Source organism: Eubalaena glacialis, chromosome 16, assembly GCF_028564815.1.
Source record: "Eubalaena glacialis isolate mEubGla1 chromosome 16, mEubGla1.1.hap2.+ XY, whole genome shotgun sequence".
In the NCBI taxonomy this organism is placed as follows: domain Eukaryota; kingdom Metazoa; phylum Chordata; class Mammalia; order Artiodactyla; family Balaenidae; genus Eubalaena; species Eubalaena glacialis.
In genome coordinates this window covers 41,108,877-41,118,479 of record NC_083731.1, presented here as the reverse complement: position 1 = coordinate 41,118,479, position 9,603 = coordinate 41,108,877, and the positions used below count along the sequence as shown (strand labels likewise).

The following is a 9,603-nucleotide window of genomic DNA, read 5'->3' as shown; positions in this document are numbered from 1 at the left end:
TCATTCTTTTTAATAGCTGAGTAATATTCCATTGTACATATGTATAACATCTTCTTTATGCATTCATCTGTTGATGGAATTTTATGTTTCTTCCACATCTTGTCTATTGTAAACAGTGCTGCAATGAACATTGAGGTGCATGTATCTTTTCAGACCATGTATTTCTCTGGATATATGCCCAGAAGGGGGATTGAAAGATCATATGGTAACTCTATTTTTAGTTTTTTAAGGAACCTCCATACTGTTCTCCACAGCGGCTGTACCAATTTACATTCCCACCAACAGTGTAGGATGGTACCCTTCTCTCCACACCCTCTCCAACATTCATTGTTTGTGGATTTTTGATGATAGCCATTCTGACTGGTGTGAGGTAATATCTCATTGTAGTTTTGATTTGCATTTCTCTAATAATTAACAATGTTGAACATCTTTTCATTTGCCTCTTGGCCATCTATATGTCTTCTTTGGAGAAATGTCTATTTAGGTCTTCTGCCCATTTTGGGGGTTGTTTGTTTTGGTGATATTAAGCCACACGAGCTATTTAAATTTTGGAGACTAATCCCTAATCAGTCGGATAGTTTGCAAATATTTTCTCCCATTCTGTGGGTTGTCTTTTCATTTTGTTTATGGTTTCTTTTGCTGTGCAAAAGTTTTGAGTTTAATTAGGTCCCATTTGTTTATTTTCATTTTTATTTCCATTACTCTGGGAGAGAGATCAAAAATGATATTGATGCAATTTATGCCAGAGAGTGTCCTGCCTGTGTTTTCCTCTAAGAGTTTTATAGTGTCCAGTCCCACATCTAGGTCTTTAATCCATTTTGAGTTTATGTTTGTGTATGGTGTTAAAGAGTGTTCTAACTTTATTTTTTTACATGTAGCTTTCCAGTTTCCCCAGCACCATTTATTGAAGAGACTGTCTTTCCTCCATTGTATAGTCTTGCCTCCTTTGTCATAGATTAATTGACCATAGGTGTGTGGGTTTATTTCTGGGCTTTCTATCCTGTTCCACTGATCTATATTTCTACTTTTGTACCAGTACTATACTGTTTTGATAACTATAGATTTGTAGTATAGTCTGAAGTCACAAAGTCTGATTCCTTCAGTTCCTTTTTTCTTTCTCAAGATTGTTTTGGCTATTTGGGGTCTTATGTGTCTCCATACAGGTTTGAAGAATTTTTGTTCTAATTCTGTGAAAAATGCCATTGGTAACTCGATAGGGACTGCATGGAATCTGTAGATTGCCTTGGGTAGCATAGTCGTTTTGACAATATTGATTTTTCAATCCAAGAACATGGTATATCTTTCTATCTGTTTCCGTTGTCTTCTATTTCTTTCATCAGTCTTATAGTTTCTGGGGAACACGTCTTTGGTATCCTAAGGTAGGCTTATTCCTAGGTATTTTATTCATTTTGATGCAATGGTAAATGGGCTTGTTTCTTTAATTTCTCTTTCTGATTTATGTTGTCAGTGTATAGAAATCCAACAGATTTGTGTCTGTTGATTTTGTCACCTGCAACTTTACCAAATTCATTGATGAGCTCTGCTAGTCTGCTGGTAGTGTCTTTAGGATTTTCTATGTATAGTATCATGTCATCTTCAGACAGTGACAGTTTAAGTTCTTTTCCAATTTTGATTCCTTTTATTTCTTTTTCTTCTCTGATTGCCATAGCTAGGACTTTCAAAGCTATGTTGAAAAAAAGTGGTGAGAGTGGACATCCTTGCCTTGTTCCTGGTCTTAGAGGAAATGCTTTCAGCTTTTCACCATTGAGTATGATGTTAGCTGTAGGTTTGTCATATATGACCTTTATTATGTTGAGGTATGTTCCCCCATGCCCACTTTCTGGAGAGTTTTTATCGTAAATGGGTGTTGAATTTTGTCAAAAACATTTTCCTGCATCTGTTGAGATGATCATATGGGTTTTATTCTTCAATTTGTTGATGTGGTATATCACACTGTTTGATTTGTAGATATTGAAAAATCCTTGCATTCCTGGGATAAATCCCACTTGATCATGGTGTATGATCCTTTTAATGTATTGTTAGGTTCAGATTGCTAGTATTTTGTTGAGGATTTTTGCATCTATGTTCATCAGTAATATTGGCCTGTAGTTTTCTTTTTTTGTGGTATCTTTGTCAGGCTTTGGTATCAGGGTGCATGTGGCCTCATAAAATGAGTTGTGGAGTTTTCCTTCCTCTGCAAGTTTTGGAAACACTTTCAGAAGGATAAAGTCAACTCTTTTCTAAATGTTTTATAGAATTGGCCTGTGAAACCCTCTGGTCCTGGGCTTTTTTCTTTTTTTTTTTTTGGAGTTTTTTAACCACAATTTCACCTTTAGTACTTGTGATTGGTCTGTTCATCTTTTCCATTTCTTCCTGGTTCAGTCTTGGGAGATTGTACCTTTCTAAGAATTTCTCCCAGGTTGTCTGTTTTATTGGCATACAGTTGCTTGTAGTAGTCTCTTATGATCCTTTGTATTTCTCTGGTGTCCATTGTAACTTCTTTTTCATTTCTGATTTTATCAATTTTAGTCCTCTCTCTTTTTTTCTTGATAAGTCTGGCTAAAGGTTTATCAGTTTTGCTTATCTTTTCAAAGAACCATTGATCTTTGCTATTGTTTGCTTCATCTCTATTTCATTTATTACTGCTCTGATATTTATGATTTCTTTCCTTCTACTAACTTTAGGTTTTGTTTGTTCTTCTGTCTGTAGTTGCTTTAGGTGTAAGTTAGGTTGTTTATTTGAGATTTTTCTTGTTTCTGGAGGTAAGATTGCATTGCTATAAACTCCCCTATTAGAACTGCTTTTGCTGCATCCCATAGGTTTTGGATTGTTGTGCTTTCATTTTCACTTGTCTCTAGGTATTTTTTGATTTCCGCTGATTTTTTCAGTGACCTCTTGGTTATTTAGTAGCATATTGTTTTGCTTCCATGTGTTTGTGTTTTTTACATATTTTTTCCTGTAATTTATTTCTAATCTCATAGCATTGTGGTAGGAAAAGATGCTTGATATTATTTCAGTTTTATTAAATTTACCAAGGCTCACTTTGTGGTCCAGCATGTGTTCAATGCTGCAGAATGTCCCACATGCACATGAAAAGAATGTGTATTCTGCTGCTTTTGGATGGAATGCTCTGTAAACATCAGTTAAGTCTATCTGGTTTAAAGTGTCATTTAAGGCCTCTGTTTCCTTATTGATTTTTGTTCTGGATGATCTGTCCATTGATGAAAGTGGGGTGTTAAAGTCCCCCACTACTGTCGATTTCTCCATTTATAGTTATTAGCATTTGCCTTATATATTGAGGTGCTCCTATGTTGGGTGCATATATATTTACAAACATCTTCTTCTTGGATTGATCCCTTGATCATTATGTAGTGACCTACTTTGTCTTTTATAACAGTCTTTATTTTAAAGTCTATTTTGTCTGATATGAGTATTGCTACTCCAGCTTTCTTTTGATTTCCATTTGTGTGGAATACCTTTTTCCATCCCCTTACTTTCAGTCTGTATGTGTCCCTAGGTCTGAAGTGGGTTTCTTGTAGACAGCATATATACAGGTCTTGTCTTTGTATCCATTCAGCCAGTCTATGTCTTTTGGTTGGAGCATTTAATGCATTTACGTTTAAGGTAATTATTTATAGGTATGTTCTTATTGCCATTTTCTTAATTGTTTTGGGTTTGTTTTTGTAGGTCTTTTTGCTTCCCTTCCTCTTTTGTTCTATTCTCTTATGGTTTGATCACCATCTTTAGTGCTGTGTTTGGGTTGCTTTTTTCTTTTTTGTGTGTGTTATCTATTGTAGTTTTTGGGTTTGCTGTTTCCATAAGGTTTTGACATAGCAGTCTGCATATATTCAAGGTTGTTTTAAGTTGCTTTTCTCTTTCTCACCTAGAGAAGTTCCTTTAGCATTTGTTCAAAGCTGACCTGGTGGTGTTGAATTCTCTTAGTTTTAGCTTGTTGGGAAAACTTTTGATTTCTCCATCAAATCTGATGGAGAGCCTAGCTGGTTAGAGTATTCTTGGTTGCAGTTTCTTCTGTTTCACCACTTTACATATATCATGCCACTCCCTTCTGGCTTGCAGAGTTTCTACTGAAAAAATCAGCTAATGGCCTTATGGGAGTTCCTTTATATATTATTTGTTGGTTTTCCCTTGTTGTTTTTAATATTTTTTCTTTGTCTTTAGTTTTTGTCAGTTAGATTACTGAATTTCTCAGCATGTTTTTCTTTGGGTTTATCCTGCCTGGGACTCTCTGCACTTCCTGGATTGGGTGACTGTTTCCTTTACCATGTTAGAGAAATTTTCAGCTATTATCTCTTCAGATATTTTCTCGGGTCCTTTCTCTCCTTCTTCTCCTTCTGGGACTGTTATTATGTGAATGTTGATGCATTTAATATTGTCTGAGGGGTCACTTAGTCTGTCTTCACTTCTTTTCTTTTTCTTTTTTTTCTTTATTCTGTTCTGTGGCAGAGATTTCTACCATTCTGTATTCCAGCTCACTTATCTGTTTTTCTCTCTCACTTATTCTGCTATTAATTTATTCTAGTGTGTTTCTCACTTTAGTTATTGTATTGTTCATCACTGTTTGTTTGTTCTTTAGTTCTTCTAGGTCTTTGATAAATATTTCTTGCATCTTCTCAATGCTTGCCTCCATTCTTTTTCCAAGATCTTGGATCATCTTCACTATCATTATTCTAAATTTTTTCCAGGAGCTTGGCTATTTCCACTTCACTTAGTTGTTCTTCTGGGGTTTCATTTTGTTCCTTCATCTGGGATATTCCTCTGTCTTCTCATTTTGACTAACTTTCTGTGTTTGCGATTTGCATTTCACAGGCTGCAGGATTGTAATTCTTGCTTCTACTGTCTGCCCTGTGGTAGATGAGACTGTCTAAGAGGGTTGTGCAAGCCTCCCGATGGGAGGGGCTAGTCGCTGCCCAGTGGTGGGTGGGGCTGGTTCTTGTCCCTCTAGTAGGCTGTCCATGCTCAGGGAGATTTTAAGCCACTAGTCTGCTGATGGGTAGGGCTTTGTTCCCACCCTGTTGGGTTTTTGGCCTGAGGTGACCCAGCACTAGAGCCTACATGTTGTTTGGTGGGGCTAATGGCAGTCTCTGGGAGGGCTCATGCCAGTGAATACTTCCCAGAACTGGTGCTGCCATTGTCTTTTTCCCTGCAGTGAGCCACAGCCACCCCGCCCCACCTCTGCAGGAGAACCTCCAATACTAGCAGGTAGGTCTGGCCCAGGCTCTTATGGAGTTACTGCCTTTCTCCCATGTATCCTGGTGCACACAAGATTTTGTATGTGCCCTCCAAGAGTGGAGTTTCTGTTTCCCCCAGTCCTGTGGAAGTCCTGTGATCAAACCCCAATGGCTTTCAAAGACAGATTCTCTGGGGACTCCTCTTCCCATTGCCAGACCCCTGGCTACGAAGTCTCACATGAGGCTCAGAACTTCCCATCCTGTGGGATAACTTCTGTGGTATAACTGTTCTGCAATTGGTGGGTTGCCCACCTGGTGAGTATGGGATTTTATTTTATCACAATTGCACCCCTCCTACCATCTAGTTGTGGCTTCGTCTTTGTCTTTGGATATAGGGTATCTTTTTTAGTAGGTTCCAGCATTTTTTGGTTGATGCTTGTTCAGCAGTTAGTTGTGATTTTGGTGTTTTTGTAAAGAGGGGGTGAAGTTATATCCTTCTACTCCATCATCTTGAACTGTTCCTGTCATCTTAAATTTTCATTAGCCTTTTCCAATAAGCTTGTCAGTGAAATTATTTTGGAAACTTGAAGTCCTTTGGAGTCTTCTGCCTGCTAATTACAATAGAGATATCATTCTGTTTGTTTGAGTTGGGAAACTTGCTTTCAAGTGCACTTCTTAAATGGATGATCTTGTCAATTTGGAACATTCCCCATAATGGCTATTTTAATTTTAGGTTGTCTTAGTAAGATTTTGCCACTTTGGTATATATCTACAGAGACTACTGTTTTTAAACATAAAATATGCAGGTGTGCCAAAAGGTGCCATGCTTAATTATTTGACACTTGAGGATCTTATTTCTTTAGCTAAGCCTTGGATCTCTTCTAGCCAAATTAATACCTAAGAGGGATGTGTAACTGGGTTGGGGATTTTGTGTTGTTTTACAATGCACCTTGTTCCGTGGAAATTTTCTTGAAGTTAGTGTGTGACTTACTGTAGATCTAACTCATTCTATGATCAACCTATCCTAGCAAGGGATTCTCAGAATTAGGTCATGAGCACTCTAACAGCTTTTAATTGCTCAATCCCATACCCATCAATTTTGCAGCTTTGGCTTCCAAGGTTCCCATTAACAATAGATCTATTACTCTTTTCACAAGGATATATCTTTATAGTGACAATGCCCTAAGGGCTAATAGTCCAACTTTTGTGTCTACTTAGATTTTGATGTGCCATTGGTTAAAACAGTCTGAATTTCTTGTCTTAATTTATTTCCCCAAGTGCCCCCTAGGTTTATGCTTTGGACTTACCTTGAAGCTTTGTGGGTCTCCTAAAGGCTGCCTCCTTTTGCCAACTTGCAGTATAACTACCCTGGAAACTCTCCAGGGTCTCAAAACATTTCTGGGGACTTTAACAAACCCCAGAACCTTTTCAGGTTTTTTATTTTTTATTTTTTTGAAAAAAAATTGTTTGGATTGGAGAGCTGCACACAAGAGAGAGAGAGCTCAAATGTCAGTGAGTTACCCTAACATCCCTTGATAATAGCAACCAGAAACAGTGAACTCAAAGTGTTCAGTGGGTCCCTTGCCTGTGAATTCATTATCTTGTAGGCTGTTAGCAGCCAGCTTCACAATCCATTCCTTCTTACCAAAAACTATTAAAAATGATTGAAGAAGACAATTTAGGTGATACAAATAAACTTTATTTAGCACTTCATGAAGTGGACAGTCTCCGTTTAGAGAACTGAAAAATGGGGGTGGATAGAAAAAAGCTTTCATAAGATAAACAATAAAGGGTAAGGAAGTATAAAGCACAGAGTTGGCTTGGCGTTTTGGGATTGGCTGGCTGGATAAACTGTGTTTCTGGTCAAGAACATCAATTACAGATGCATGAAAGTTATCTAAGTGTGCTGACATGGCACCCAGGCAGGAGCAGCTCCATCTTGGGCCTAGAAATTTATTTCAACACTTTTCCAATATAATTTTTCTTTGACAGTGGCAGCAGTAACTTCCTGACATCCTGAAGCACAGTTGCAGTGATCGCCTATCTTAAATTTTACTCCTACATCCTATCAGATAATTTTGTAAATATCTAATTCCCTATGTTAAATCTATTCATTTTTGAAATAGCTAGAATACTGTACCCTGTTTGAAACCAAATTGAATCAAGAACCAAAAGGAGTACAAGATCTTTCCGGATACTACTGTAAAATTTATGGAAAGATTAAATAGTAGTTGAACAAAAATAAATGCTCAATATTATTATCAGCAATCAGTAAAATGCATAAAAACATCCACTCAATTGGTAAAGAGTAAAATTCTGAAAAGTAAAACATCCGGAAATCTACACTCTGTGTGAGAGTATAAACTGGTATTATTTTAGAAAATTCATTACTATAACCTATTATGATTGCACATGCTCATTTTTCTAATGCTTCAGCTGCTGGACATTTATAGTAGAGAAAAATTGTAGACATGCACCCAAAGAGACAAGTGATAAATATTCAAAGTGACTTTTCCATAAGAGCCAAATATGGAAATAATATAAATTACCATCAGTACTACAGGGGGTAAATAGATTGTGAGAGTTTCATGTCGTTTGTTCAAAATCGGTGATTATGTGGGGTTTTTTTTCCTATAACAACAATTGTTAGATCAAAACTCAATTAAGTGGCTGAAACAGTCAAAAAGGAGTTCACAATTAAATAAGATGAAACTTGTAATTTGAAGGATATGGTGGGTGGGATTAGAATAGACAGATAAAATAAGAGTAAGGAGGAGACATCCTTTCAAGGAAGTTACAGCAGAATATTATCATTTTACAGCTATAGCATCAAGATGCTTATGAAACAATAACAATATGTTAAACTATGCATAGTTATATAATAAATATTATGAACCTTATGCATATATTTTATAGAAGTTGTTTATTTGTCTAACCTGCAGCCAAACAGATTATTATAAGTGTTTGAGATCAGAGGCCAGTGTACGTATACCTTGTACTATAAAAAACTGTGACTTATTCATGATTAACAAAGAAATATATGCTTAATTTAAGGAAAGAGGAGGAAGTCTAGATTTTCCAAAGAAGAGAAAACTTAGAATTTTTGAATAAAACTTTGATTTTGATTAATTTTATTAAAAAATTATTTTATCCATAGTAGGGAAAAAGTGTGGAGACTATCATGAGCATTACTGAATATAATAGAAAGCTCTTGAGTTGGTGAAGCACTGAGAGACTGAAGGAGATATTTCCTTCTTTCATTTTCACATGTCCCAGTAAAAATCAGCATAACCAAAAATTTAAAAAATCAGTTGGGTTGAGGACATATCAGATGTTAAACTGATAAGAACAGATACTACACTTGATGTCACAGAAAAAGGCCAATATCACTGATGAACATAGATGCAAAAATCCTCAACAAAATACTAGCAAACAGAATCCAACAGCACATTAAAAGGATCATACACCATGATCAAGTGGGGTTTATCCCAGAAAGGCAAGGATTCTTCAAAATACGCAAATCAAGCAATGTGAGACACCATATTAACAAACGGGAAGATAAAAACCATATGACAATCTAAATAGATGCAGAAAAAGCTTTTGACAAAATTCAACATCCATTTATGATAAAAACTCTCCAGAAAGTAGGCATAGAGGGAACTTTCCTCAATGTAATAAAGGCCATATATGACAAACTCACAGGCCACATCGTTCTCAGTGGTGAAAAACTGAAACCATTTCCTCTAAGATCAGGAACAAGACAAAGTTGTCCACTCTCACCATTATTATTCAACATAGTTTTGGAAGTTTTAGCCATGACAATCAAAGAAGAAAAAGAAATAAAAGGAATCCAAATTGGAAAAGAAGATGTAAAACTGTCACTGTTTGCAGATGACATGATACTATACATAGAGAATCCTAAAGATGCTACCAGAAAACTCCTAGAGCTAATCAATGAATTTGGTAAAGTAGCAGGATACAAAGTTAATGCACAGAAATCTCTTGCATTCCTTTACACTAATGATGAAGAATCTGAAAGAGAAATTAAGGAAACACTGCCATTTACCATTGCAACAAAAAGAATAAAATACCTAGGAATAAACCTACTTAAGTAGGTAAAAGACCTGTATACAGAAAACTATAAACACTGATGAAAGAAATTAAAGATGATACAATGAGATGGAGAGATATACCATGTTCTTGGATTAGAAGAATCAATATTGTGAAAATGACTATACTACCAAAATCAATCTACAGATTCAATGCAATCCTTATCAAACCACCAATGGCATTTCTAACAGAACTAAAATAAAAAATTTCACAATTTGTATGGAAACACAAAAGACCACAATTAGCCAAAGCAATCTTGAGAAAGAAAAATGGAGCTGGAGGAATCAGGATCCCTGACTTCAGA

General features: G+C 36.2%; 1 pseudogene; it reads right to left on the bottom strand.

Moving 5' to 3' along the window:
* Window positions 1–8,419: 8,419 nt before the first annotated feature.
* Window positions 8,420–8,568, bottom strand: LOC133076687 (U2 spliceosomal RNA; annotated as a pseudogene).
* Window positions 8,569–9,603: the final 1,035 nt, after the last annotated feature.